The following is a 17,729-nucleotide window of genomic DNA, read 5'->3' as shown; positions in this document are numbered from 1 at the left end:
CGTTGACGGACAAGCGGAAACTGCACCAAATGGTTGATACCTTTCCTAAAGGAAGCTCGATTTCCATCGTATAATAATGACATGAAAGAGTGATTGGTGTCGTTTTCAAAAACATACAGTTTAGAAACTCAAATTTCACATTTTATTTTTCAATTAAAGTGTTCAACAAATTTTAAATTGTGATTATCGTTATCAGACAGGCTTAAGCGTCTGGTATCTTTGTTGATTTACATTTAATTAATAAAAAAAATTCTTGAAGGCAAATTATTGAAACCTGTGAACAGTAATTAAAATATGTTAATATTTTTTCTTTTAAAAACGTATCGCATATAGAGTTTATAAGAACTCCCTTCAGTTTTTCTGACTTAATAACTTTCAGCAAAGGGACATAAACAGATGTTTGAATAAAGCTCAAAACAACTTATGCATCGAATGACTTGTAATTTTGAACATATTATATTTTCTTGACGAATATGCGTGTCACTATCACACTCTATTTCTGAAATGAATTTTTTTTTTATTTCTTGAGACTAGCCCATACATATTTTTCTGAACAAACTTTGGTCGGTTCTAATGGACATATCACTGACAGCAAATGAAACAAACCATACATAAAACTGTTAATTAATAGAAATGTTATTCTAATTTATGTATGTTGTATGTATTTATGTATGGCATCTGATGCCTCTGGGTTCAGCATCCGCGTTTAACCAAACTTATATTGAGTTTTGGCACTAAAACGTAAACCAAAAGTCTATGTATTTTTAGTCATTTAAACAATTGCTCAATAAATACGTTACATAAAATTAATAATAATCATTCTTTAAATAAAATAACAAATATTCATAAAATTAAATACTTATTCTATTTCTTTTTAATGGCAATGTAACCCATTATACTAAAATACATCTATCTAATCTTTAAGATATCGTAGAACTTCGATTATAGCTTTCGAATATCATAATCATATATATCTCTCAAAAAAACGAAATAATTGCGGTAAAATAAGCGTCATGTACTTCCAGTTAAACGGATGCTCTTCATTGTATCGTTTTATGTACGATTGACTAATCATTTAACATGAAGTTATTATGAAATCCATATGTGATTGTTAATGGTGATATGTATTTGGTTTATAATAATCGAGTCGTTTTTTCATTTTCTAGTATTTATACATTAAAGAAAAGCATTAACACATCATTCTGATTGATTACTAAATGAATGTCAGTAGAATTAACTGTTGTACTATGGTGTAATCATTTGGAGTCAATGTTTTGTTAATTTTTATATCACGAAAGCAATGTTCTATTAAACAAGTTAAACTTTAGTCTATTACGTAGACAGAATGTTATTTTGATTAAAGTAAAACTATATAAATAATCTCAACATTTCTGCTTTACAATATTCGGTTCTCTAAACAGCCAAAACTATTTAAATAAATTTCCAAGTTTCATTTAAATCTGCTCAAGTTCTTCGTAGGAAGAGCAAATGCACGATCGCACTCTTGCCCGCACGCACGCACGCACTGACGGACGACATACATCACGATATTATACAAGTTCCCAATGAGCACTTTGTGTTATTGTTAGATAACGCATGACATGTATTTAATTATATGAACACAATATGCATCATTAATAAATGGCGAACAAACAAGTGCTAGCCTACTTAAGTAGCTCGTACACATACATGCTCGTGCAACATTTCAAACATTACAAACCTTAAAAGCGTAAGACAAAGTGTTAATCGATTAAGCTAATATACACACACGGAATTCATTACAAGACAATAAAAGAAAATTAAATAATACTTTTGATAAAGAAGCACTTTGAATTTAGAGTGAGTTCTTTAATGAGGAACTATCGTTTTCAAAATGTTCACTATGTCGTTCCTGAACTTAACATCCATGATGCCATACACTAAAGGATTGACTATTGTATTAACAAAATACAGTCTCAAAAAGAAAAAGAAAAGCACTTTGTCATCATCAGGCATCGCATTCAGAGCGTCATTCGTCTTGTAGCTTATCAGTACGACGTAAAGTAACATGGTGACTACAAATGTTACTGTCAGGACAAGCATAATCACTGTCTTTTGTTTCATTATTTTAAACCTTTCTTCTCTATTTGTTGTTGATTTGAGTCCACTTGTATTTGTCTCGCTGGTTTTCGAAGTCTTTTGTGCAACAGCAGCGTTAGATTTATTTTTTTCCGAAACAGAGGATTTGCCTTGCCTTTTGAACGATACTTTTATATTTTCAATCGAGCACAAAGGATTTTTATTTGTAATGTTTCTGCAAACAGACACGTTTTGTGATGATTCCGGCGTCTGATCAGCAAACACTGGTGACGAAGTAGACTGTGTACCGTCAGATCCTGATGAACTCTTGGTGTCAACGGACACAAATTTGCTCACAGTGGCTGGTTCTGACCGCTTCTGAGCGTTTGTTAGCTTTCCAAATTTAGTTCTTTGTTGAAACAACGTAATAGATGTTATTGAATTGAGGCAGAGGAGCACAAACAGTGTAATAAAGACGGGGACAATAAACACAAACCCTACGCTGAGTAATGCTTTGTGTTTATGTACTATGTCTGTTTTTTCACATACAGACACGTTCACAGAAACAATTGAATTTACCGTGTGTTCGTATGTATGCTTTCCCCAGGCAATTGCTACCGGGATTCCTACAGCCGCGGAAATGATAAGAAATAGTACACATAGCTTCATCGCTAGCGAAGTTCTTATCTGCCAGCGCAGCGGTCGGCAAATCTTCCGGTAGCGGTCAATAGCGAGCAGAAAGAGAACCCAAGCTGATCCCCAAGACGTGAACACATTGAAGAACGTTTTTGCTTTGCAAATCCATATATAAGGACTGTCATACCAATTCAACAAAGAGTATATTTCACCCGGCAAAGTTGTGATGCAGCTTGTCAAGTCGATAGCAGCCATCATAAGTACGAAGCAGCGGAAATTTCCTCCCTCCCGACGGCGGCCGTATATCAACAAAATCAGTATATTTCCGACGGTTCCAACAAAAGTAACAATACCTATAAATAGAATCACAGGTAATATAGCACGCTGCATTTGAAAATTTAGGAGCAAGACGATGCGTTTCACATCATGTTCACTGTTGCTAATGGCCAACGAGTTATTTGTGTTATTCCCCGACATCGTGAACAAAAGGCAATCAAACTGCGGCTATTGCGTGGCTGACTGAAGACCTTCAAAGTCGCTAAGATGAATGTATATATACTGTTACTCGCGTCAGTAATCCGCATAAATCCTTAAATAGCATGATGTCTCATGGAGAAATGCCAATAGACACTTAAGTTAAGCGTTAAAGAGCTTTTCAACACTGGTCAACTTTGTTGGATACCATAAATTATTTAATTTAAGCAATCGGGGAAAATAATATCATAAAAATGGTATTAACTTATGAACTTTTAGTCATATTTACATGTTTGGTATGTTCATTTTCATTTACAAAATAAAATATGTTGATGCTACGATAACGTGAGAAAAATACTGCATGTGTGTGCTGTTAATTAAAAATATAAAATCATAGTAATCTTTGTTTTTAAAGTGCCATAAATTATAAAAGCAAAATGCTATACTAAACAGTGATAACAAATGTTATTATCATTGAAGAGGAGCAATTATAATGTATTATTTCGTCATACGTCAGATATCGTTTTGCGTGGGTTAGACATAAAGCATAATGTTATGTTTCCATTTTCTTTTTTAATATTATAGCATTATATGATGCTACTTATTTGGACAGTAGTATGATCTCAAAAATATTCGTATGTGAATGTTGTTAAAGTATCACAACGGCAGACAATAAGCATTATTGTAAATTGGCCTAGCAACGAATGATTTAATTCAAATTATCAATTAAATGTTTGCTCATCATTTCTGTATGTATCTATATAATAGTTAACTGTTGTGCCCGTGTATATGCAGACGCAGAAGTAAAATCGTTACAAAAGATATTTACATCAGTGAACCCTCAATTGCGGGATATAAGAGTAATACTATAATTATATAAGTAGACATGTGTGCAAGTAGGACTTATGTATGAATCGAAAATATTTGTAGCAATTCCTAATTTTGTTTATTAACTATTGTTTCAACATAAAAAGCATATAGTCTGAATGATGTATACAATATGGCAAATAAGACAAAAAGACCAAATGGAAATCAAATTAACTGTTTTTGTAATACATTGTATTTCAAGATTACAAACAAATACATATAACATATGCAAGAAGACACAAGCATGTAATGCATTCAGAGATGGAAAAACATATGGAACACATCTAAACTTATCTATATAATAGAAGTCTATGACATAAAAAAATATATGTTAGTAATGTGTCTTTATCTTTACGATACAGATGTAAGAAAGAATTTAACGTTATAAACAGACTTAGAAACTAATCCATATTGTTTCAATGTTTGTTTAAGTAAATTATTATACAAAAGCATCAGCATGTAAATATTTCTGTATATAATATATAATATATTTTAAAAATTGAATAGTGTTAATATAAATGAGTTACACGAATAGCAGTACGAACAATCAGATGCTTAATGTAAACAGACTTTAAAATTTACACAAGTAAGGTGAAATGAAAAGGAACCATCACTTTTGAAACTCAAGAATGTTTAACATCTTTGAATCAGGTACACATTTTAAATTAATAAAAAAAACTTCATATAATTTGAGTTTAAAAACATTAAAGAAATGTTAAAATGACATTTTTCAGCGTGTATAGACTACAAAGTAAGAATAAATTGTAATAACAGATGAAAAGCTTTAGAGAAACAAAAGTAGGTGCTTGTAAATATATTTTATGAAACGTAGGTCCTACATTTTATTTTATTTAAGCTACGATTCGCTTTAAATTGTATTTGTAAAAATTGTAAATAAAACAGAAACAATCATTTAACATATTATGTATATTTTTGAAACAGTAACATTAAACAAATACAATTTACTGTCAAATGATTCAATTTGTGTTATTAACATTTTCTTCTCAAATTATAACTTTCATTATGTGTACATGTCTTGAATTACCTCATTGTTGGACTGCATTTATTCATTGTAACTTATAAAGGTATATTTTAATGAACAACTATTTTTATGTATGGCTCTATCAGATTTGGTTGAATATCAAGTTAGAAAAAAGGTCGTATAAATGAAATGAAAGATTGCCTGCTTTGGATACCTGACATTCCCAGGATACACAATGAACATAATGGATAATCATAGATTTTCATTTTATTCACAAGACTCCGTGTTCCGGGTATCAAGTGAAATGTTGCAATAGGGAAATACTGTTACCAGGGAGATATCATAAAAAAAACTTCCACACTATGCAAATGTCATTGTTTTAAAGAAATTTACCATAGGCTTTCACACAAGAGAAGACAACATAACAAAACAAACTATTTGTAGTGACCGCTATGAACCGTCAAATAAAACATATTGTGTTACAAATTGACAGTTGTTATTGTATTTGAGTGAAACTATTTGTCTCAACATGATACTTTTTGATTAAACAAATTTATAAACAATTCAGTAGTTCATAGTTTACATTGATATTTAGACAGCTGTTTGAAATTAAATATCATGTAAGGTACTAAAGCTAATTTCCTATACACACACTATTAGCACAATATCTTTATCAGAACTAAATTCATTTATCGTAAAGCATATTTTCTATTTGGTGTAACGGTGTCCTTCCCCTATACTCTACTAGCCCAAAAAGCATTCCCATCCTAAACCTGAATATACCAAACCTATCCAGAAAATGTGCAATAAAACCATCACAATTAAAGTTATTTACATAAAATATGTTCATAGTTTTAATGACATATACCTTTAAATTGACCTATAAGCTCCGCACAAACACTCTTTCAGTCAAATACCTCTATCAAATCTGATTTTATGTAGCAAATTTCAGTGTGTTTGTTTTTCAGTTATACTGACATTCTCTTTTACTCTACACATCACATATAAAATCCAAAACGAGGTATCCATGATATGGTTGTTGTTTACGTAAAAGTTTACGAAATTGACCGGAAACCACCTGTTTGATGTTTGTCTATTTTTAGCGGGACCTTTTCTATTTGTAGTTACAACGACCTTTACACTTACCCGAAATGTTCCAAAGAAATTCCGATCAAGATTTATATGAAAACTTTTTTCCAAATAAATTTACTAAAATTGGTAAACTAAAGGTATCGACCGTAAAAAAACTGACCCCGTCCGCCAAAAGACTTATCCGCTTCCAAAACTGATTGTAATAATACACATTTTAGACTTCGTTGACAAAGTGTTTAAAAACCATTTCTTGTGTTTTAATGTGTTTTTCATGCAACGTAAATAATTATAAATATGGAGTTGTCTAGTAATTCTCTAGGCTTGACAAAACTATTCTGTTCGTTTAAGCCTGTAAATATTTAACGAGCAGACTGTCATAAAATGTTGGATAAAAACATATAAAACACAAGCACTGTTATTGTTTTTCAACAACATATTATGTGAAGTTTATATGTGTGTGTGTTTTTTTAATTTTTACAAATTAAATGTTTCATAGTGAATTGCATATATAATGGTATAATTTCAAAACTGAAACCAGTTTAAAATGATTGCTGATAAAAATAAATTAAACTCGTGTTTTTTTTTCAATTTTCCTTTATATATATGTTTAAGTCATGGAAACCATATCTAATTATTGTGTTCGAACATAATTCAGGTATTTTAAAAACTTTCCTATACACAAGATGGGACGTAAATACAGTAAATTCCTCTTGTTTGTGACGTAATCAATGCCCGCGCTTAGAACAATATCAACGTGAGAAGTTGTTATGGTAAATGTTTGATTTCATTATGCATTATTAAGTTATATTAAACTTGCATAAAACCGATAAGTAGTTTATAAAATTAGTAATTGATAAACATATTAAAATGTTCACGCAGTTTGTTAGTTTTTTACTGTTTTAAGAATATCATTCGATTATGTATGGACATTTGTGCTGTAATTTATGCCGCGCTAGGCATTCGGTAACCTGTTCTGCTTGCAAACTAAAATGGCGCTTCTCTCATATTACATTCGTTCATCCAAGTTCAATGATCTGCATCCAAACAGATGTACCTACATAAGAGCTTCGCTCATTATGATAAAAGCGTACTAAGTACATCTTAAATGTATTATATCCAACAATGTGAGTTTAAAATGGATTGATAGATTTAGTGAAAGAGTTAATATAAAATACATTAATATACGTGACAAATTCATTTCATACTTACAAGTAATTCCCCGAAGCCACTTATTAAATTAACCTATGTTGATCCTTTTCACTGCATGCATATTATCTTAAGTTAATCTATATCATACTTATATCGTAGTTAATAGAAGAGTATGATAGAATTGAACCATATATCATTAATATCAAACGGGGAGTATAATGGGGACCAAAACGTAGTAATCGCAAATCCTGTTAAATGTGGAAGGTCGATGTTTGAAAGCAGAACATATTAAGTTGCATATCAGACTCTGGATAACGATATCCTTTTTTTCATATAATGCCATCAGTCATAGACCTGTAAACGCAGAGTATTTTAAACACTTAGATACGGTAGGTCAAAAGAGATCGAAGGCTTCAGACACGATATATAAATCTATGCACAAACAACTACTTATATTATCAAACCGATACTGTTTGACCTATTGAATCAGATTGTAAATACTGAGATATGACCAAATACTAGTAGTTGGCGGGCGGTAAATAGCGTTTCATTAAATAATTCCAGCGCGCAAGACAACTTGGGCTGATTGATACAAGATGATGTTTAAGGTTTGCAACCTGTATTTCGTAAAGGATTTTCACCGGTTGACAATTTATTAATACGCATAAAGGGGAGGAGATGCTATGTTTTATACGTTGAATATCAAAAGGCCTGTGAATCACAGGCTGTGATGGTCCTATTCTAATTTTTTATGCGTAAATATTGTATAAGACAAAAACTGGTTAAACTTTTAAAAGCAGTTTATTCAACTTAACTCTGATTATGTGCGAGTAAATGATTATAACGTTACAAAAAACTATATTCCAAGTTCGATAGAAGGCCAGGGGACGTAATCAGCATCCTTTTCTTTAACCTTTACAATAACGAGTTGATTCCCTCATACAATCTTAAGGGTATAGTTATATTTTTATTTTTTTTAAATGCTGTCGTTGTCGCGAGCTAAGCCGATACTGCTATTGATCTAAACCCGCAATTGAACGCTACCTCTGAATTCTGTAAAAATGAGGGTATCACAAATAATACATAAACGACCACATTTTTGTCTTCAGAAACGGCGTTTCGCTTGGTCATACGAGCATTGACTCCACGAAAAACATTCGACGATAAATATCATGTCTTAACAATATTTGCACCTTTATTACAATTTAGGAAAACTTAAGAAAAAAATGCAAAACTCAGATCAGAAAATATATATTTGCTATTTCATCATATCAGAGAAATTTTGGATGATATGCATATACTGAGTATTTCAAAGTATTTCAAATAGTTTGATTCAATTGTAAAAACTAGTTTGACTTATCGATCGGATATATCAGGTATATAATTTTCCGGTATTCTTGAACAAGTTCTAATTCAATATTGAAAATATTTTCTTAGTTTAAATAAATTCGTTAATGAAAGTGTTGAATTGAAAGAATGTGGTAGACTACATCTAAACAGAGAATTTCATGTAAAGTGCACAAACAAGTGGTGTTGATAAACGTGTAAGACAAAACATGTATGTCCTAGTTATTACTGTATAAAGGTAAAACAACAAGATGATATTGGAAGGAATCATTTGATGACATATGTGAAACATAGGATTTCATAGGATTTATTTCCAAATACATCGGGGCGGAAATGCCCATCAGTACACAAAAGTATACAAAAGATGTTCTACACACACCAATGTCAAGGTCATAATAAAACATGCATATTGTTACACAATGTTATGAAGAACAATATATTCTCTTTAACACATACACAGACATCTGAACAAGTGAAATTGTTTACAATCCGATTATATATCATTTGTAATATAATACGTTATACAGAATAATAAATGTACTGAGGAAAATATTTTATCATGTTATGTGTTAGATGAGCATGTGAGAGGTATGCACTATGAAACTGCTTAAATGATTCATAATATGTATAGGTGTTTATTTCTATCCAATACGCCATAGTAGGCACATGAGGACAACATAAATTCACAATTAAATTAACAACAACGTAGGCAAAGCAAAATGCAAAAATAAATAAAGAATAAAGATAATAATACACACGCACTCCCATACGCATACACCCACACTCACACACGCGCACACGAATACACCCACTCCCATACACACATGCCCACACTCACAAGTGAACTAAACATACATAAAACGTGCATGGACAACACAATAATCATGAAAACAAGCGGAGAAGCCCATTATGAGTGATAAATAATTATAATAAAAAAATACATTACAAAATAATATTATTCCCATAATTTCTGAAATGAGCTTAAAAGAGGCGATCAAGAAATAATTGCCGATCACAAGTAAACAAAACATACATAATTAGTACATAAACGGATGAGCCTTTAATAGAGGCGATCAAGATTTAATTGCCGATCACTCAGAATGAGTATATTAACGCATCATAATTTTCTGTGTACATTGGATACATGAAAACGTAAGAAAGAACAGTATTATGAACACCAGCAAAACATAGATAAGTTACTTTTCATATGAATATTTGAATTACCGGTAAACAGGATAAGCAACTTAAACAATTCGTAATGAAATATGTCAAGCTATAAATGCATGGAAGCTTTAATTTAATGTTAAGTTATACAATTCGTAATGAAATATGTCAAGCTATACATGTATAGGAGCTTTAGTTTAATGTTAAGTTAAACAATTCGTAATGAAATATGTCAGGCTATGCATGTATAGGAGATTTAATTTAATGAATGACATTACTTATATAAAGAATAATTGTGTTAATTCTTAACTTTAAAACCAAGAAATGTAAAAGAAGCTAGTTTTCTTAATGTTAGTGCATTTTGTGAATTTATAAGTGCAATACATTTTTGCATGTTAGGTCGTAACCAATACTTTTTATCGATATATTTCTTTCTTAAGTCATTTAATAAAGAACATTCTAAAATAAAATGATATTCGTCATCAATTTTTTGACAATGAGTACATTTTCTTTCATTATAAGGAGTAGCAATGGGTTTATGCCAGCGGCCAGATTCAATTATTAAACGATGAGATGATACTCTGCGTTTAGAAAGAGCAATGCGATGGTTTTCATTTGAGATGCTTGTAAGGTACATTTTTAAATCATTGTTTATGTTAAGATGCCTGTAGAACAAGGCTCGACTAGATTCCGTTAATCGTGAATTCATATCTTGATAAAAACAATCCTTAATTCTTTGTTTGAATAATGACAAGAAAACTTCTTTTTGTCCTACCCCTTGGTGTATCCATACTTCTAAAAACCCTAAACTTGACAACAGTTGATGCAACGAACTAACCCAATTTTTTTTAGACGGTGTTAATTCAAAGTCATGTTTCATTATGTTATATATAAGTTTAATATACTTATTTTCTATGCTTTCTATTATTTTAAACCAGTATTAAACTATTTTAAAATATCTACTTACAATAAGCAAATGTTGCCCTAACTCACAGTAAACGAAATCATTTTGAGTTGCCCTTTTAACACCTAAGATATTTTTACAAAATTGAGTATGAAGACATTCAATATTTTGTGCTTTATGAAAGCCCCATACTTCGCAACCGTAGTTCAAAATTGGTTTAACGAGTTTATCAAACAATTCTAATTGATGGCTTACTGTTATATTTGTAATGGTATATAAGTATTTTTTCATTTTAAAAAAGGCCTTTCTTGCTTTCCCTGCTAAGGTTATTTGCGTCTGGTTAAAAGATCCACCACTCGTGAAAACGACTCCAAGATAAGATATATTACTGACAATTTCAATATTTTCATTATTATATGTAAATTGTATGTTCCTTGCAAGTGGTCCCGCTTTTCGGAACACAATTACCTTCGTTTTGTTAACATTAACTTTTAATTGCCATTTTCGACAGTAGCTTCTAAGAATTTCAAATCCACATTGTAAGGCTTGAGGTGTAACCGCAAATAGTACAATGTCATCAGCATATAAGAGAATAAATATTTGAAACATCAAAAGGTCGACCCCTTCGTACCCATTTAAGATGAATGTTTCTTCTAAATCGTTTAAAAATAGAGAAAACAGTAATGGAGATAGGCACTCACCTCGTCTTACACCCAAAAGGCAGTTAAAGTCTTTTCCAACTGTGTTATGAATTTTAATTTTGGATTTAATTGAATGATACATACTTTGTATAACATTTAGCATTTTACCTCTTACACCAAGACGAATAAGCTTACACCACAGGTTTGGTCTGACCACATAATCAAATGCTTTGCTAAAATCGACAAAACCACCGTATAATTGTTTATTATTATTAATCATATGTGTTATAAGGCCATGCAAAACAAAAATATTATCTGTGGTACTCATACCCTTTCTAAAACCTGCTTGCGCTTCAACATAGACAAAATACTTTTCGGCCCATGAATCTATTCGATTGCTAATAATTCTAGTGAACAGTTTACCCATTGAGCTTAATAAAGTAATGCCGCGATAATTATTGCAATTATTAATACTCCCTTTTTTATGAAGCGGAACTATAAAACCCTCTGACCATGTTTCCGGGAAAAATCCTAATGATAATACTTTATTAAATATAGAAAGTAGGCAATGCGAAAACGCTGTATGTCCGTACATAAAAAATTCATTAATCATTTATCAGGCCCGGGGCTACGCCCTCCTTTTAATTATTTTATTGCTTTATTTATTTCCTCCTGACTTATTTCACATTCAAGCTCATCAAACATTACTTGAAATTCTTGTTTTACAAACCTCTCATTAAAATATAACACGTCTTCATTTGGATTAAAGAAGTGGTCATTTGGATTATTTATGCTTTCAAAAAATTGTTCAAAACAAGATATAGGTATGTTTGGTGTCGGCAGGCCAGCACTTTGTTTAAGCATTTTCCAATATTCTTTCGCATTTTTTACGCGTTTAGTATCTAGCAGTTTTGATTGTTTATTGTCATATTCAAGTCTACACTTACGTAAGGTTTTCTTGTAGTCACCTCTAGCCTTTACTAACTCAATTCTATTCTGATTGGAATTACATTGTCGAAATTTATTTAATGTATAATTGAAATGCAGCTTTTTATTTCTACAATTATCATCGTACCATGTATTGTTGTTGTTTTTGCTATGGTTATCATTGTTATTATTATTCTTTGTTTGTTTTTTAAAATACGGGACTGCTACTCCTTCAACAATATCAACAAAATCATTAACGCATGTGTTAAAGGCAGTTTAATCTTCATGTACATTATCAAGTGCATTCAATATTGCTAAAAATTGGTTTTGTGTAGCCTCACTTCTAATTGCATCGAGAAAATCATTTTCATAGTCTTTGTTCCAAACAAACTTGTATTGAACCGTGTTACAATCTTCATTGCGTATTGTGCTGTGAATACTATTGTTATGCAAAATACATTCATATTCAAAATGTATAACACAGTGATCCGATAGAACATTTGGATCTTCTACATTGAAAGTTTTAAACATATGCATACATTCCGGCATTACTAAAACATAATCGATAAGACTAGAGCCTCTGCTTCCAATATAAGTACAATTTCCTATACCATTATCGTTTCCTACCCTTCCATTTAAGATTCGTAAGCCCGACTGTATGCACATATCAATAAGCAAATTTCCATTGTTATTAACACACTTATCTTGTGTAAATCTAGGTAAAAATACATCAATATCATAATCATCGGGTAACGGTAAATAATCTGAATCAACATCGTTAGTGACAAAATCTGGTATATCAGATGTACGGCTATTAAAATCACCACAAAGGATTAATTGGGAACTATTTGAGACGCTTTTAATTTTCACAATCGAATCCAGTATTCTATCGAATGGGTTTGTTTCATATAGATTGTATCTCGCACTGGATTCTGGGACAATATAACATAAACCAATAAACAAATCATCTGATATCCCTAATTGATTTTTGTTAATCCTTATCCACAAAAGATCATCTGAGTCTTGCATAAAGATTATATCATCAGTTACTAAATTATTTCTAATATAAATCATAATCCCCCCTGAGCTCCTTTTGCTATTAGTATTCTTTACTCGATGAAGCGCGAAATAGTCAAAACCGTCAACCTTGTAATCAATGAATTCTTCAGACCATGTCTCTGTCAGCAAAACTATATCACTTTTATTGAATAATGCTTGTAATTCACTACTTTTTAGTTTATTTAAACGCTTAGTTATCAAACCCTGAACGTTTAGGAGCGAAAAACGTAATTTGACCTTCTCCTGCGTTCCCTATACAACTGGGTCTAAACTCTCAGCCTGCAAGCTAACATTTGGTGTTTTGACCTCTGTCGGAGTGACACTCGCCGGGTCCATGGAGGAAGCGGGTATTTGTGGACGTGGCACGTCACCAGACTTTGTTTTTGAACCGACTGCGTCTTCACTGAACTAGCATTGGCAATATTGATAATTGTCGCCGCTAGAGAGCTGTTCGTACTTTTTGTGCGTTGCGAACGATTAGCCTGGCTTTGCGAGAAGTTTACAGTAGTGCTCGGATTTGCATTTTTGCTAGCCATTCGGTTTGATGCTATGCGCTCTCGGCTTGTAACGACTAATGAATGAACTCGCTGGCGGGCGCCATCGCTACGTGTTAGCGACCTTGGTTTGCGCGCAGTAGAAGGCGCGTGTTCACTGATATTGTGTGACCCCGTTGACTGATTGGTATTAGGCGCTGCTTTAGATGAAGACGTCATCGTCAGGGATTGAGTACTTGGGCGCTCACTAACCGTGGACGAAAGTGATGACTGACTTTGAGCTGCTGAAAACTGAAAGATTCGTGTATTTGGCTCCAGTGTGCTTTGTCGTGAGTCAGACATTGAAAAATTGAACATTGGTATGGAGCTCTGATAATTTTGCCGATGGACTGACGATTGTTGCTGAGTTCCATTCACAAGAGGGTCAATACTACTCATAGTGATTAATCTGTTTTTGCCAAGAATAGAGAACCAGTCTGGAAATTCATCTCGGATCACCTGCTTGTCAAGTACCAGCTTAGCAGGGTACACTATTTGTACTTTAGAGTTCGGATTTTTTGATTTGAGGTCATGGAAATCATGCCATAGTCGTTTTCGTGCTAGACGAATTTCTAGCGGGAAGTCTCTATCAATAGAGTACCTTGTACCCTTCAATCTGTAGACACTACTCATTACGAGTTCAACGTCCGGAAAGTCCCGAAAACAGACAATTATTGGCCTTGAATTTTTTGTTTGAATTTTCCGCATCGATGTAACCAGGTACATATTGTCACTATCAAGACTCAGACATTCACTCAATATCGTACGGACTACGCTAAAGCAGTTTTCATTTTTCGTTTCACCAACACCAAAAATTAACAGATTTTTTCTTTTGTCTCTGGCCTCACTATCTATCGACCTATACGCTAATGTTTTCATAAGCTCACATTGTGTATTTACAACGGTGGTGACCTCATTTAATTTCTTGTTGATATGTGTGATGTTCTCAATTTGTGAGGCAAGTGGTTTTTCGGCGAAGCTGTATACGCCAGCTTTTTACCTTTACCTGACCTTTGTAACTGTCCAATAAAATTCAAATAAAACTTCCCGCGGCTAGTTCAGAATGAATAGACTTCATTTATCCCATAGGCTGATTTGAGCATTCCACCAGAACATTGGAAACATGTCCGCGTCTTTGTAACACTGTTTTACTGCGTGTTCAGCATGAAACATTTTTATCTCTAATGAAAAGGCTTAATAGATAGAACAGTTTTACACTCAATCTCGACATCAATACAGTTTGTGCGTGCACCTTTTATTTTCAGAGGCAACAGCGTTTATACTTGAAGGCTATGTTCCCATATTTAGTACTGACTTCCATATTCCTGTCAACATGTTAACATGTAAAAGTATAAAGAGCAGTGGAAGCGTGGCCTCACTTTAATCTCAACCCGCGAGGTATCACGGGTCAGTTTGCGGTTAGTGTTTAGTTTATTTACAGGTCATAGCTGCGTCTTCGAATACGCTTATGTGCTGACCTGAGTTCGCGGCCAGTAAAATAATCGTTATATAATATAGACGCTATCCGTGAACTAGGTGAACTGGAATTTTCTTTAGACCAGAAAGATGTTAAATGAAGACATTCAGCGATATTATTATTGTATGTCAATAATAGATTCGTAATGTGTTTTCAACAATACCATGATAAATATTATTTTTTAATTAATTTAACAAGAATTATTCAACTATTGATCTATTGACTAATGTATTAAGCATGATCGCGATGATTCTCGATACTGTTAATAATCGAATCAAAAAGCAATGCCCGACAAACCATTAAAACAGGTTTGTTCGAAGAACGCGCATATAAATATTTAAAATATGTACGGATACTGAGCGTGTGGCCGGTTGACTCATATGTTTAAATCTCCCTTCCATTCTTCTTTTAGTTTTCTGTTTCGTATCTATAGGTTTATGAACAGCAATACGTAATAATGAAAAGTAAGCCTCGAAAACTCCGCGTAATATCCCGTACTTCGTGTGATGCAGCTAAGAACTGCACATAAAAAGATATTCGCTATCCTTGATCTCATTTATTGAATTCTTTACCTTTCACAAGCTCCAACCACAATCAACGCCGTATATCTTTTTTTAAAGATATTTCTTGTTGAGTATGACTTGTATCTGCTTTAATAGATTTCAGTTCATCATATATTAATGACAGTGATTTACTCAAAGAGTTCTCATCAACAACAAGTGTCGGATATTCGCCTGTATTTCGCTTGCGCCTTTTTCCCATTTCCCAGCGACCTTCGTCGGGAATATCATCAAGTTCATACATGCTGGTCGCCATATTAGATCAAATGAAAATGAAAATATTGCCTGTGCGCTGTCGTCTATATAATTGCCCAATTATCGGATTAAGCTGTAACAACATCTCACGAACTATTTGCACGTGGATTTTGGACAAAGTACAGTTGATAACAAGCTAACTTTTCTATGATTTTTAGTAAAAATGTTTGAAAAGTACCTTTTTTCTATTATTTATGTTGATTTTATCCGTACAAAATTAGCACTATCACAACACTTTGCATATTGTTCCTCTTTCTTTTATAATATCCACATGTTCTGTCCGCGCAATATTTAAGTTAAACACATAATTGTGGAGCTCGAAAAAACGCGTCCACCTCTACCGACTACGGTGAATATGTATGGTATGTATTTCTTAATTTGAAAGCTTTCTTAACAAAAATTGCCAGATTTCTATTTATTTTACTATTATTGCACTGAAGAAGTTCGATAAATTTCGGTACATTTGGTCTTACATAGTAATATTTATTAATGTATTTTTTTCTTAATTCAGTGTAAAGTAGGCATTCAAATAAAAAATGGAATTCGTCCTCTAACTTATGGCATATACAACATGTTCTATTTTCGCATGGGGTAGGTATTGGTTTTTTCCATTTACCAGCTTCTGTTTCTAAATTATGTGCAGACATTCTTAATCTTGATATTGCAATCCTACAACTTTCTATATTAACCTGGTATAAATATGGTTGTAATTTAAAAATAGAATACATAGTATATGAGTTAGATCGTGTTGACTCGTTTAATTCATTTATCAAACTTTGTAAAAATACATCTCTAATTCTTTCTTTAAACGAGAGGAGAAACATGTCTATGTCCCCAACATCTTGATATATCCACACATGGGGAAAACCTAAAGCTTGTAATACAATCTTTACATTATATACCCATGACTTGGTATCATTATCGTTTTTTACATTTTCTAACATGGTATTATATACTATTTTTGCATATTTAATTGGTTCCATTTGTAATATTTTAAACCAGTATTTTATAACATTTATATAAAATTTATGTGAAACATATGTTGTGAGGATTTTTTTCTGTCTTGAGCTGTCTCTCCTATAAATATGAGCCACCGCCATAAAACGTACTGCAACTGTTCTTAATTTTCTGGGGCTGAGTCACATGAAAGACAAATAAACCTAGAAGCAAGGTTTATGTCATGTCTTGAGGTCAAGGATCGCAAATTTGATGACCGATTCATAATTTAGTTATTCCTTCACTATGCATCAATGGATTTTGTCATAACTTTTCACAATAGTTGCTTCTTTATCTCGTTGTGTAATATAGGAAAGACTAAGGTCTCTAGTTAAAATGCCATAGACACTCACTAAGGTCACCAAGGTCATCGACACACACTGAGTTCACCAAGGTCATTGACACACACTGAGGTCACCAAGGTCATTGACACACACTGAGGTCACCAAGGTCATTGACACAAACTGAGGTCACCAAGGTCATTGACACACACTGAGGTCACCAAGGTCATTGACACACACTGAGGTCACCAATGTCATTGACATACACTGAGGTCACCAAGGTCATTGGCACACACTGAGGTCACCAATGTCATTGACACACACTGA

This window comes from Dreissena polymorpha, chromosome 8, assembly GCF_020536995.1.
Source record: "Dreissena polymorpha isolate Duluth1 chromosome 8, UMN_Dpol_1.0, whole genome shotgun sequence".
Lineage (NCBI taxonomy): Eukaryota > Metazoa > Mollusca > Bivalvia > Myida > Dreissenidae > Dreissena > Dreissena polymorpha.
Note: the sequence above shows the minus strand (reverse complement) of the source record.